Here is a 15,091-nt window from a genome sequence, read left to right on the forward strand (position 1 = left end):
TTTCACTGATTAATCAACGCGTTGTTACGGGGACAGGCTCTTCCAGTGTGCACTCACTCTCCGCCTACTTCACCGCATATAACACCAAAACGGAGCAGTCTGCTGAAGTTAATGAGCAGGAGAGACCGACCGCCTTCCCCCTGTCTCTTCCAAAGCGCGAGTGCTTCTCCGCTCGTGTCCCGCTCGGCGTCTGTCTCCCGGTGCTTCGCCTCATGCGCGGCTCCTCCGCGGCTGCATCATGTCACCCGTGTCCCGAGCGCTGCTCTCAAGTTTTCTCTGTGCGGACTCGGGGCTGCAACTCTGGGCCTCACTCTCATTTCAACTCTCTTCTTATTGTGTCTGGTGAGTCTGGAGCATCAGGACAGTAGTTTGGCGAGTAGACGAGAGTAAAGCAGTTCTCCGTGGCCTTTTTGTTGAGGTGAATCCACATGGTTCTCAGGAACACAGTAACTCACAGTAACTCTGGTTCTCTGAATGTGCACAGTCTAAAACGAGTTGGGCGACTCACAGGCTAATTCTCAGCGGTAAGACAGAAACAACCGTCAGGAGCAGGTTTCAGTTAGTTTTAAATCAGCGGTTCCCAATCTGTGGGTCAGGGACCAGAGGTGAGAGAATGGGACCATTCTATTCTATTACTATTTTAAAAAGGGAAATAGACTAGTAGTCCTAAATACCAGTCTGACAGTGGTTTAGTGGTTAGTGGTCCTCACACAGAGGAGAGGGCCTGAATTGAGGTCTGTATGTTCTGCTTCTGCCCTGGAACAGTGGAACTGTTTTGACCATAAATGGATTCTCTCTTCGTCGAATAGCCATGGGACGCTACTGTAGGGCCCCCGTGTGGATTTTTGCTTGGGGCCCCAGAAGGGCCAGCACCGGCTCTGCTCCTGGATCAATTGTTTTGTAGGTTTTCACCCTTTCACCAGAAAACCTACAAAACAATTGATTCTGGAGCATCCTAGAGACCACTGTGATGGAAAGTGAAGGTGCTATGATCATTCAAACATCCACTGCGTCATTACAAGGTCAAATATGCACAAATATCAACTTTTTTCGCATTAAAAGTTGCATAATGCACCTTTAAGAGGAGGTTTAATAGATTATTGAGATTCTTGCAGAGAAAAGCGATGCGATCATAAGCGTCTACTGTACTTCCCCCCACTTGCTATGAGCTGCTTATTCTGTTTTAAAATCATCTTATTCTTGGCAGACGTGTTACGATTTTATTTTTGTTACATTCATGTGTTTCTTTATTGTCCAGATAAACACTGACTCATTCGTTCAAAGACTCTCCATCTTATTCCTCCCTCTTCCAACTCGGTTCAGCGGCCCTTAATTATTTGTGAGTCCGCTCATTAAAAGCAGGTCCGCGCTCTTCCTGTCCCTGTTTACACGCTGTATAGATGGCCGCGGACACTGACAGACAGCAGCGGGCCCTGACACCGCGGCTCTCAGCTTGTCCCTGTGTTTACTGCTGCTCTGAGGTCTAACAGGCCATGAAATTACACTTCCACCGTGAGAGGAGAGCTCATCTCTTCAGCCGCGCACCTCCAGACAGTAAGCCAATACGCTGTCAAACTGTCATTTTAATTAGTGTTCGCCGACTGCTTGAGTTTTACCTGTAAGTGTCTATAGGTTCAGGTGCCCCCTACTGGTCATTCAGGTAGTCCAGAACAAGAGCCGCGCATAAGAAAACAATTATCTCTACGGTTACTTTATCCAGCCAAGAAATTTTGTTTTTGAGCGCAGGAACGTCTGAAGCAGTGTGCGCAGAAAATCATTTAATTCATCTCATTTCAGCATAGTCTTGTTGAAGCTGTACAAGGAAGAAAACTTTTATATAAATAATATATCAATCAAAACAAACTGTAAAACTTCTTTTCCCTGTTTTTCACTCCTCTGTGCGACTTACAAATAAAGTCAAGCCCCGATCGGGTCCATATGGATATTTCTCACTGCAAATTGTTCTGTAGAGGTGAAAAAAATGGCACTTGCAGCTAACGATAGCATATGTAGCATGAAGCTAACATAGGTTCCTGGTTAGTATTGTCCGTTATTTATGTATTTATGGGCTGTTTAACCACTTTGCTCCTCTCCATGTCCCTGTATCTTTATTTAGCAGTAGAATATATTCATAATTCAGCATTTGTTAAAGTAATGGTGTAGAAAGTGGATAAAGATCTGTTTTTCTTGCAAATTCTAAAAATATAATTTAATATTATTATTTTTTTGTATAGAATTGAATACGTCCCACATATGAAACAAGCGCTTGACTGCATGCAATTCTCAATCGTAACACTCGGTGGTGCTGCTGTCTGGAACAAGGCAGTGGCGCCCGCCAAATCAGAGCAATCAAAGAAGAAAATCCAAAAGATAAACAAAAGATGGCAGAGAAAAAGAAACGCGGGATTGAACATGAGGGCCGATAATTTCAGCCCCAGTGGGGAAATGATTGATTCTTCACAGAGGTAAATGGGAGATGTGCTTGTTTAATCTGCAACGATACTGTTACAGTAATGAACACAGTATTCATGTGTTAACAATCACAATTCCAATTTATAAAGTCAGTTGATTAATTTTCTTGAAGGTTTCATGTTAAGTTACTGTGAGCTATACATCTCAGTCTGTGCTGGTGAGTAATTGTGTTTCGCAGTGGATTACCTTTTTGCTTTTGTTAAATGAAAATCCATTAATAGAAAGCCGTGATGAAGGCTGTGTTTTACTTTAAGCATATTCAATTAAAAAGACATTTTATTGAATTTGCATAATAGAGGTGAAGTTATATATCTGATCTGTACAGTTTGTATATGTGGCCCTCAGTGACAAAAGTTTGGACACCCCTGCTTTAGAGTTTATTTCTATGGCGTTAAAAGTGATTCAGCTATATCATCGTTTATGGCATTATTTTCGTGGCTCAACATATCGAACTTCAAATTCTGTTGTCGTGACCGGCCTACATGAACATCTGTATACGTTTCCGATCGTCTGCAACTCGCTGTCAGGGAGCGTCAATCACTGCCGAGGAACAGCGTCTGGGCCGAGCGAACAGCCGCGCGTTTTCGCCATTAACTGCGCGCCACGCTGCTAAATATACATCACAACATGCCACTGTGTTTGTGCTACAGATGGCAGCGACAAAGTCAGGTGCAATGATCACTGATTTATGTGCACCGCGCGCCTGTCAATGCACGTCTAAGTGAATTTAGATCCGCGTAATTGCAGCTGAAGCCTCAAACCACGGCAATTTTTCCAGCAATCACTCTCATTTGTGGTGCTGGATAAGAGAGATTTAGCGAGGAATGAAATGGGGAGGAAAAATGAGGAATCCGCAGCAGCCTTAACTTGTGAAAAGATTTTAATAAGGGCCCGGTGTGAGCGGGATGGCCTATTGCAGATCATTAGCAGCCTTCAAAAATGAGTGGCATTGCTTTAATTAGCGTTTATGGGGCTAAATGTTATTGCTAAACGGTAGGTATAAAGTTTGATGTAGATGCCAAGGCTAACAAGCCAGCTTCATGAACCATTAGCACTGAAGGCTTAAGATTTAAAGCTCCTGTACCCAGTTTTTTTTTCCCTAAGCAGGAAGTTGAATGTAGAGGAAGACACGGCTTTCACTCGCGTATCCATTCACAAATATTGACATGGTTGGTCTCCATGTGTAGCAGAGCAAAACAAAAAGGCGCCTGAGATCTGAGATGACGCCGTAATCCATATTTGGTCAAATCCTTTTTGGGAGACTGCTGCAGCAACAAAAGAAAACAGAAAAAAAATCAGCAATATGCAAATCAGCAATATCGATGCTTTATCGACGCACTGTTTTCTCAAAATGAGGTGTTCAAACCAGTGTTGATTTCGTCGACTAAAATATTTAGTCTTAATTTTAGTCAAAGTGATATTTTTGACGACTAAAATTGGACTAAAACTAAATTAAAAGTTTTTCATGAGACTAAAACTATGACTAAAATGGGCAGATATTTTAGTCGACTAAAATAAGACTAAATAAAAATGAAAAGTAGAGACTAAAATCATGTGGAGCAGCTCCATGAAGCAGAGGAACAAGATATATATAATTAATATTATCAACGCAAAGTCGACGACTAAATTTACTTGCAATTTTAGTCGACTAAAACTAGACTAAAATTGAAGATATTTTTTTGACTAAAACTAGACTAAAATCGAATTACATTTTCGTCAAAAGACTAAGACTAAAACTACATTAAAATATGTTGTCAAAATTAACACTGGTTCAAACTTCCCAATATTTTATTATTTATTTATTTTTTTTCCAGATTGATTTTTTAACATCTAATTCCCAGCCTAATTAATTGAGCTTTGAATCACTAACAAGAACAAACAAGTCGAAATTAGATTATTTGTTCCAGATTTTCTCACTTTTAACTAGCTTATTAGAAAACAAATAAATAAAAATCCCATCAGAAAAAAATCTTTGTAACTAATTTATCAACAAACTAAATTTGTAAACTTGGGTCAATCAATTACTTAGATTCTGTCACTGTAAATATAGGCTATTTTGATAATATTCATTATTCATAAAATGGTAGAAAACTTGCATTTTTTTCTCAAGGCATCTCTTTCTTTAAAAACCGCCTTTGCTCTGCCCGAGACCTCAGACATTGGAAGCTAAGCAGGAAGGGCCTGGTCGGTACTCGGGGTTTGGTAACACCAGGAAGCCTGGGGCGAATGTAGTGAGTGTGTGGTGGTGGTCGGAGGGGCTGATGGCGCAGACTGGCTGCCTCGCTTCTGTCAGTCTACCTCAGGGCAGCTGTGGTTACAATAGTAGCTTGCCACCACCAAGTATAGAGTGAATGAATAATGCAATGTGAAGCGCCTTTGAGTGTCAAGAAAAGCGCTATATGAAACCGATGCATTATTATTATCTTTTCAAACTCATCATTGACCATCATTCACCAAGGTTTTTAGCCTTAGCTTTTGGACGCACTGATAAGTTCTATTGACAAAGGGCACTAAGTTAAGAAAATATGTTTATCTTTCATTTGAGTTCTTTAGAAAATATTGAAAACTATCGCAGTTCAGTCCAGAAGAGATAAAGGTTTAAAGCAAGGCAAAGGTTTACCGTGTTTGGCCGGACCCACCTTCTTTCGCGCAGAAAAGAAGTGGGTGTGGTCTACCAGGCTAACATTGCAATGATCTACCTCTCGGACAAAGCACCCAAGCGTCAGAACCCGGGTCAACAGGATGCGGAAGTTTACACAAGGCCAGAACAATCCTAAACTGGGGCCTTTGATAGTGGGCCCCCAGCCAGTGCGCAGGAACAGGCCTACCACAAAATACTCACATCATCAAACCAACAAGTTACAACACCGCCTGTAACTAACTAAAGGTGCTCACAACTCGGTGCTTTCACACTCTTATCCAACTTTTGTTTGAACTAAATCTACCACCTATTAGCACAGAGAACACACACGCACATCCCATCAGCGGCGGATACTTGGAACAGGCTCATTTATGTTTTAGCTTGAATTTGATGAGAATGAGTTTTGGGTCAGACTTAGTTCAAGGTGCATTTTCAATATACAAAACCACTCTCCATTGCGAATCAAACAACCCACGTAACATATTACTTTGTATATCACTCCGACTGATATAATTTAGCCCGTATCCGACCAGGAATAGTGAATTGGCTTGTTTTTTACCATGACCTCCCAGGGCTGTCTAATTCAAATGCAGCCGAGTAATTTGCAGGGGAGGCGATGGACTCACTCACCTTTCTGAAGTTTCCTTGTCGAACACTTGCTTCTGGTCTGGCCTCTTATGCTTTCCGCAGGAGCAACCATACCGGAGGGAGAGTGCAAAATCGTTGTATAGGAGGCAGACTTTAATGCTGCACCAGCATCGGGTCAGTACAGTGTGTAGTGGGAGTTTTGCTGTGACACTTTTCAGAGCTTATTTTCCACAGGACTTAAAAGCGGTCGAGGGGTTTTTTACTTGGCCCGGCGGCTGTTATTTTTTACAGTAAATGATTAGGGAGGACAGAGCGGCAGAGTGGTTAGTGCTCTGGTCAGCCAGCTCGCGCTTTCAAGACGTCACTCCCCAATGTTCCTGCTTGCACTTGGGTGATTTGGAGAGGGTACATGGCTATGATTTGCTGCTACTTGTTGGGAAGGTAGTGGAGTGGCTCGCGCTTTGGAGGCAGCAAGAAGGTCCCCTGTTTAATGGGGCCCGTCTGTGAGGAGTTTGTCCACAGGTGATCCCTATATTATCACTGCAACAACTAGTATCTGTTAGAATGACTGTGATCGGGTTGTCCTTTTATCATGATTTCAGCCGTTTTGCTTATTTAGTGCTTATTCTTCAACAGGAAAATACAATATTTTACAAGTTTAGTCGGACTTGAGTTGCGGTGCCACGGCTTGTCATCCCATGGTGATTGTGGGTCCCGACAGTTGAGAAGAAAGAGGAGAAGAAAATGAGGTTAATGATGGACCAACTTTAGGAATTGAGAGTTCTTTCTAGACAGTTCCTTGGGGCTTGTCTTTATTGGTCCCAGTGGGGGCAATACTAAAGGGCTTGGTATTTAAGAAAAGGGGCAATACTGCGGTAACTTGAGATGGAATAATGATACATCAATGGACTATCCTTCCTTCTAATTCTAATCTAATTCCATTTAGCTCATCTTATAACTTAAGACACAATAGCCAAAGTTATTTTTTCATTCTTAGAATCACTAAAGAAATATGAAGATACTGTATGCTTTTCAACATAAAGCACTGCATGAATGGAATAACCTTCCAATATCAATTTGATCTCTGACTTCCTTTCCAAAGGTTAAAAATGCCCTTGCTCAACATCTTCAGAACACATGCAATTGTTTCTAAACTCGTTTTATTTATTTGCATTGTTATTTTTGATACCTCTGCGCTGGTTTGAGGGCACAGGTCAGGACAGATGCTGGAGCATTATTGGTTGTTACTACTGTTCTATAGTGCCTACAGTGCTTACCCCTGATAGTGTTGATCCCCTTAAATTGGACCAAATGAAACCAATATTGAGCAAGGTGCATTAAACTTCTGCATGTGTGTGTGCATATGTGTTTACTGGTGTTTAGATGTGTGTATTGGTACATACATATTATGTGTCTCTATTCCGTTGTGGGATGAGTGAGCAACCTTTGGAGAGTCCTGTATGAGTAAATGTACAGTGTTTGTAGGAGCGAATGTATAGTGTTTTGTATTACTTGTCTGTCCGTCCATCCATCCATCCATCCATCCATCCATCCATCCATCCATCCATCCATCCATCCATCCATCCATCCATCCATCCATCCATCCATCCATCCATCCATCCATCCAGCCTCACAAAGCGGGCCGGTTGGTCTCTAATAAGGGACGTCTGACCCGCTCTTTGTCTGACCCATCTCTTAGGACCTGTTTGCCATGGGAGACCCTACCAGGGGCACAAAGCCCCCGACAACAGAGCTCCAGGATCATTCGGGTGCTCAAACCCCTCCACCACGTTAAGTTGGCGGTTCCAGGAGTATTAGTTGTGTATTATGTATTTATGCACCATTATTATAAACTAAGTGGCTGTTTTCTGTTTTCTTTTATTGTGTATGTGTTTTCTGCTTTATTTAACTGCCGCTGTAAGGTCAGTTTCTGTACCTGCAAATGAGGAGTTATTCACAGGGTTATTCAATAAATGTTATGTATTGTATCAATATTTTCTAAAGATAATCTAAATTAAAACCTTTACAAATAACAAACGTGTTAACACGATCTGCCTTTGAACAAACATCTCCCAATTATAAAGCAACCATAAACAAACATACAAGAAAACAAACCTCTAATATGGGTGCTGCTGCCGGATGCTCTCTCATCGAATGCAATTTCTCCATCTGTGAGATCAATAAAGTATCATCTTATCTTATCTTATTGTATTGAAAGGCACACTGTGCATAACAATTCATCATGAAGTTGTAATTTCCATGGGTTTTAGTTATAAAAAGCAAAAGGGCATGAGTTTCCATTCATCCACAAATCCAGTGAAAAGGATATGAAAGCGCTGGGGACACGCTTTGACATTTCTAAAAGCCAACTTTCCCTGGATTTTAAAACAGACCAATCTACTGGTAGAAGAGGTTCTACTCAGCTTAACACCAATTATTTGTTAAAATACCAGTCGTGAAATGCTTGGTTTATCATGTCGCGCCGACTCAAAATGAAGTCTTTACTGAGGGGAGAAATTAATAAGAAAGTTCTGGGTGGTGATTTTGTGAAACGGAGGGGATTTGGTGAACCCCATGACAGCTTTCAAAGCGCATTTTAAGCATAATGTTGCTTTCAAGGGAGCACAAGTTTGGAGCTGATCTAATTGCCCCGCTTTTTCCCTCCTGCAAACGGTCGACAAGAGCTAACGCACGTAATAAAGCCTAGATTACATGACCAGCATCGGGAAGCGCCGCGCATTTCTCCACAAGCCAGTTCCCCCGTGTTGCTTTTATAATCCCCTGTTGGGTAACAACTACATGCAGATACTTCTAATACCTCATTTATAAACCTCACTACAAGTACTTTTACCTACAATCATGTGTATTGAAAGCGGGTCCACATATCTGAAGGTTTCAACCGGTGTCACCGGCATAGCTAACTAACGCCATGTCCTTGGGAAAAACACTACTCCCTTCTAGCTTGACAAAAGGTGTTAATGTGATGGGTAAGAGGCAGAGAGTGTCAGGTTTTAGTGCTAAACAATGCAGTGGTACATAGACTACTATAAACGTCCACCTACTGACAAAAGTCCTGGCTCAGGATGTGGAGAAGGGTCCCTGTGGGTGCAGCACTGCGATGGCTCCTGACAGGTCGCCCCAGATGTATTGAGTGGCTGACAGACAGTATAATGCCAATAAAACACAGAATTAAAGAGAAAACAAGTACAATTTCAGCAAGATCAAAAAAGTTGTGTAGCTAAAAGGTCATAGCTAAGAATAAAATAAAGAAAACAAACCCAATAGATGTTATCGGAATGTATTCTCATGTCCGTCATTGAGATTGAGCCACGTCAGACAAATAAAAACGCAAGATGAATTTTGAGAAGGCTCTGGATTCCTATTCCTTGTCATTTTCCTCCTCACATCTCCAAATGACCTTCGCAAATCTTCAGAGGTGAGTATTTTTCTGAATACAAAAGAGCACTGTGAGCCATCAGGGAGCCAGAAGAACATGGCATGAATTTTACAGTATGGGCTTTTGATTAGGCTTTTTCAGCGACGCGTTTGAAAGTATCACAAAGTTTGTTGCTGAAGCTTTTGACAATAGGTGCCACCTCTAAAATATATAACATAGTTTCAGTTAGTTTAACGTGCCCTGATTATTTTTTATTTTACGAAACAATCAGGAGCATGGCTAACCCGGAAAGAGCTTGAAACCAGTCCCAGGAAGGTCTCACACAGCAGGGCTCCACAGACACAAAAAGAAGGGAGTCTGGAGGTCTGGGGCTGGAACAAGTCGATCTTTTTTTTTTTTTCATCCACAGCGTGGCCAAAGGGTCGTCACACTTGTGTAAGCTCAGAGGATTCAAGTCTTCATCCAACTGATATGAAAACCTGTGCAGCTGTATTTGTATTGTCATTTCACTTTTCACTATAAGCTCCACCAAAAAAAAACATTTAACTTTCCCAGAACCACCGCCAGGCCCAGATCAAGGTCAAAACAGGATTAAACTGGTTCTGAAAAGGAAAGAGTAGCAAGACATGGTTTGCACTAATGACATGTATAAACAATTTCTTGCTACTTTCTGACAGTTGTTGGTTTTACCTTTGAATTGTGTCAATTGTTTGACATTTGGGCTGAATGACTTGTTTCCACTCATATAAAGCATGGATTGATAAATATTGTGTCGGACATGGCCGCGTGTAAACAGGCAGCAACCTCCCTCTCTCCCTTGGTACAGCTGCATTTTTTGCCTTTTTCTGCCAACTTTGTGGTTTCTGTGTTCCACATTGTTTTACTGGATTGTTTTGTACGTCTTTGCCGTGTTTTTGTGTGGATCAATGGATTTTTCTGGAGTTAAAGCAGCTTCTTAAAAGTAAACAGCTAGCTTATCCGCTAAACCCATTTGAGACCTACAAATTTCTTCTTCTGAGACACTGAAGTGGCACCAAGAGCCGCCCACACCTGCAGCAGAGTGGAGGCGTCACAAGAGGAGCTACAGGAAACAAAAAAGGGACAAACGAGGAGGTGTCCGGGCAAGACTCACATAGTGTTCTGGCTAATGGACGGTCACTGGAGAAGAACATGGTAAAAGACTGTTGTGGAGCGGAGGGAGCTGCGCAGGAGGAAGAGGAAGGAGGAGGGGGAGCTGACCAGTGCAGGACACCACGCTCTGAAACAGAGACAAACCCAGGAGGCAGTGCACTGTTTCAGGGGATCAGAAGAGAGTGAAGGCAGCCAGCCAGGTTTCCCCGTCCTCCAAAAACATACTGATCAGGTTGACCCTCAATGGCAGCGCGGCTCAGTGACAGCGGCTCAGGACTAACACCTGAACACTATTTTGTTATATGTTTGTACAATGACAAATAAAGCACTTACTTCGATTTACATTCACATCATGAACATCTAAGAACATCTTTTTTTTTTTAAAGAAGTACATATGTGGGCCCCTCCTTTATATACCAGTATGTAGTACCTGATCCTTGAAGAGCACCTGCCCTCATTTGTTGGACCCAGCGATGCACTCACTTTTCAAGACTTATATAGAATAATTATTCTTGGATTGAATCAGAACATGCTCCTCACTCAGTAGCACTGGTAATACCTTAAAAAAAAAACCATAAACATTGTTTTGCTTAAGTCACATAATTAGTTTCCTTGACTCTGAGCATAATTAAGTGCATCTTAAGACTTGTACTTTAAAAGGTTCAACCTTTTTTTCTCCCAGACTAGCACAAAGGTCATTATTAGAATTTTTCTGAGCTTTTACACTTTCCTCCAAGCTCAACATTTTAATTAGCGATTCTATTTAGGTCTAATCTTTCATGCCAAACTGAGGGCAGCGCTGGTGACCACACACTCAGGTTCACATAAGGACAATTCTATCTCTTTGGTCTAAGAAATATGGTTTTGCACATTGAAAAAAAAACTAAACTAAGCTCCTGAGATAATTAACTTTTCCTTATCTGTGAATATTGCGTGTCTTTTTTTGAGTTGACAAGGTAATTTCCTCCCTTTTTATTGTTATCTGCTCGTAATTAATCTCTATTAGCATTGAGGAGAATCTACAACTACTTTGGTTGGGTCAGGCAGCGGGAGGTCAACCGTAAAACCTGCGGTAATATCTCACTCAAAATGTTTCGGAAAGGACACGGAATTAATCCATCATTGAACAACGGGAATAAAAAGGTGATTTTATGGGCGCCTTTTTTCATAGTTTGACTTTCACCTTATGTTATATTGAAAAAGGACCAGTCGATTACGCCGTTCATGTTTCAAAGTTATGCTCCTGCTCTGAATTTAAAACGCCACTCACTGACCACTAGACTTTACAATGTAGCTACTGATTGACTGAAAATGTTTCTGTTTGTCGGCAAATCCTTTATTTATTTAGACATATTTTTTGATTCATGTGGATAAACAAGCGTGAGATTTAGCTCTCTGCATCGAAATCAATCTGCAGCTATGGACACCGCATTCGTATCTCTTTAGAAGATCATTTGAATGATGTATGTGCCTAGAAAAATGAGCTTGGATTTAGATTTCTTGGATAGACGTTATACAAAACGGCATCAGTGGGCACCAGCTGGTGTTGTTTTGAGCTCGTCCCTAATGCAACCCAGTCTTACAGAAACATACAGTGGGAGGAAAAAGTATGTGAATGCTTTGGAATTTCTCACATTTCTGCCTAAATAGGTCATAAAATGTGGTCGGCAGATTAGACGCGCACAATGATCAGGATGAATCTTGGACCGTTCCTCTTTACAAAACTGTTGCAGTTCAGCAAGATTCCTGGGTTCACTTACTTTTTCCTTCCTGTCCTGAGAATGTTTACACGTTGTGACCAATTAAAATATATGATAATATGTCATTTTTTTGGTGGCATTAGTTAAAGCAGACACTGTTTATTCATTCTTATGATTTTGATGAAGATCAGAGCACATTTTATGAGCAAATTAAGCAGAAATGTGAGAAATTCCAAAGCGTTCATTTACATTTTACTCCCACTGTAGTCTAAAAACAAAGGTATTGTAGTGCAGAAGAAGACCAAGATGTTCATGGAGCACATTTTTACGGATATAGGATAAAAGTTTAACATTTTGACAAGTCAAGTTAATTTCTATACGGCAATCAATCACCGTCTACGCCCACACACCCTCGCTCACACACACACTCACACACATACACCGCTACAGGGTACTGACCCAGGAGATCCCAGAGGAGGCGAGGCAGAGACACCACACCTCTACCTGAGCACCCACACAGCCACAGACCATCACTGCTCCCGAGCCAGACGGCTTCAGACCCTTCATGGGAGACATTGGGAGAGCCTATGTAAGAAACCATCTAAAAACACTCAAAGAGTTTAAAAGCAAAAGCAATTAATGAAGCTAGAAATAGATATATAATTATATATCAGGACTAAATACATAGATTTCAGAGTTAATCCACAAATAATGCATCGCAACTTTTCCTCTTACAATTCTACATTCTGTTCCCAGTTCTTCCTACATCCATCCCTCTTCTCCTCGTGTTGTTTTCTCTTCCTATATTTTGACACTCTCCATCGATTTACGCGCGGCCGCGATTCGCCAGACGAGCTCGGCGCCAGGTGTCTGCCGCGGCCCACAATCATCTGTCGGCTCTGACACCACGTCGGCATCATCTTGTCAATGCTGTTGCACTTTTGCACGGCACATTGCACACGCACAAATGCATCCAGACACAAATCAAACACTGATAGGGGCTTACACTACATGGGCTGTTAGGCTTGCAGCGCGCGTCAGTCCAATAGATAGCTCTGTTCGCCGTTGAGCCTTGTCATTGCTGTCATCTTAATTTTGGCTCTGGCTCGTTCCATGGAGACCCCACCCCTTCGCCGCTATCCCGTCATGCACCGCTCTCCATAAACGGCACCCGTAGCTTTCATAGGTAAAGAATGGGAAAGCTATAGCACGGCATTTCATTTGGGAAACTGCTTTGTTCGGCCATGAGTCCTCAAAAGTGGTTCACTTTTGAGGACTTTCTTACCCTAAGTCAACCAAATACGAAGACAACAAATATATTACTAAATAAAAGGATTAGGGGAGCTAAGGCTAAACAGAGTAAATAAAAATAAGAATATCAAATAAGGAATCAAGACAATGACAAGTACTGAATTTAAACTGGGACCTGACCTGATTGAGGTTTCTTAACCTGTTCTGAAAATAAAAGGTATTTTTTTTCCCAAATTCAAACCATTATAGAGGATGCAAAGCCAAAATACATTACTGAACATCCCAAGTCTTTGCGGGGATAAGTTTATATGCATTCCCATTCTGGTAAGCTAGGCTCATACTGTTAACACATTGCATTAAAGGGGGGGTATTATGCAAAATTGACTTTTTCAAGCTTTACATCATGTTATTAAGTCATTCCCTCATTAAAAACATGCCTGAAGTGTTGCCTTAGCACATTCACGTATTTTCGAGTAATCTGTAGAAACTCTGATGGCGGCCATTTTAGGGATAAAACGCCTGATTCCTTCAGGAAACGCCCTCGACCTCCAGGATACGCCTCCGACCTTTCGTCACCAGCCGAGTAACCAACCACTGCCCCTCAGCAGAACCCCCTCCCCGCAGTGTCCAGCCCTAAGATGTAAACAGAGTCATCATGGAGGATTAGCTTCATGTGTTGTGAACCGGAGTTACAGCAGACTTTTACAAAGACACACATCAGTGTTTCTGTTACCGAAACACCCAGGATTAAAACCGGTGACAAGAACACTTATTTCAGTGTCTGGTTCTGCGCTGGGCCTTGATGATGCACAGAGCCTCCGGAGAAAGCTAATGCTAAGCTAAACCTCGAGTCATCACGTGAAAACGAGAAATATGCACACATAAAGTCAATAAAACCACCACACACATAAAGAACCGTTTAACAATGATCACACACGGAGCCTGGCTTGTTGATTTGGAAGTTTATTGCTCACATTTCATCTACAATGGGTCATAGCCGAGTGGTTTTCTCCCGGAGCTAACAAGCTAGCCGCGACAAGCTAACGGGAAAATTCACTGAATACAAGCAGCATATTATGCATTAAAAACGTCACTAAACAGGCAACTGCTTGAAGCAGCCTTTATGATGATCACACACGGAGCCTGGCTTGTTGATTGTGTAGTTTATTGCTCACATTTCATCTACAGTGAGTCGTAGCCGAGTGGTTTTCTCCCGGAGCTAACAAGCTAGCCGCGATAAGCTAACGGGAAAATTCACTGAATACAAGCAGCATATTATGCATTGAAAACGTCACTAAAACAGGCGACTACTTGAAGCAGCCTTTATGACGATCACACACGGAGCCTGGCTTGTTGATTTCGTAGTTTACTGCTCACATTTCATCTGCAGTGAGTCGTAGCCGAGTGGTTTCTCCCGGAGCTAAGGCACTATTAGCCGCGACAAGCTAACAACCTTCACCTTCACAACATTCATTGAAAACAGGCAGCATATTATGCACAAATAACGTCAATAAAGCAGCAACTACTCGAAGCAGCCTTTACGATGATCACACAATGAGCCTGGCTTTACACATTTGTGGTTTATTGCAGACTTTTCATCAACAATGAGCTGTAGTCGATTATAACAAGCTAACGGGGTAACCTCGAAAAACCATTGTCCTTCTGCACAGATAATGTCCGTCTTTTGAATCGTATGGGCTCCTGCAGATCCTGGTGTCGTCCATGGGGGTATATTTAGAGATCCATAGGGCATGGCAGATGCAAAGAGAGAGCCTCCAAACAGCAGTTATTTTTCAGGCAAGAGCCCCTTCCAAGCGTCCGGTGTGGAAGGTTCGTCTCCAAATAATATCCTGTGTGGCCATTGTTCACAAAGTGATAAACAGTAGCTCCTTTCCAACAATAAAAATTAAA

This window comes from Gobius niger (assembly GCF_951799975.1).
Source record: "Gobius niger genome assembly, chromosome: 19".
In the NCBI taxonomy this organism is placed as follows: domain Eukaryota; kingdom Metazoa; phylum Chordata; class Actinopteri; order Gobiiformes; family Gobiidae; genus Gobius; species Gobius niger.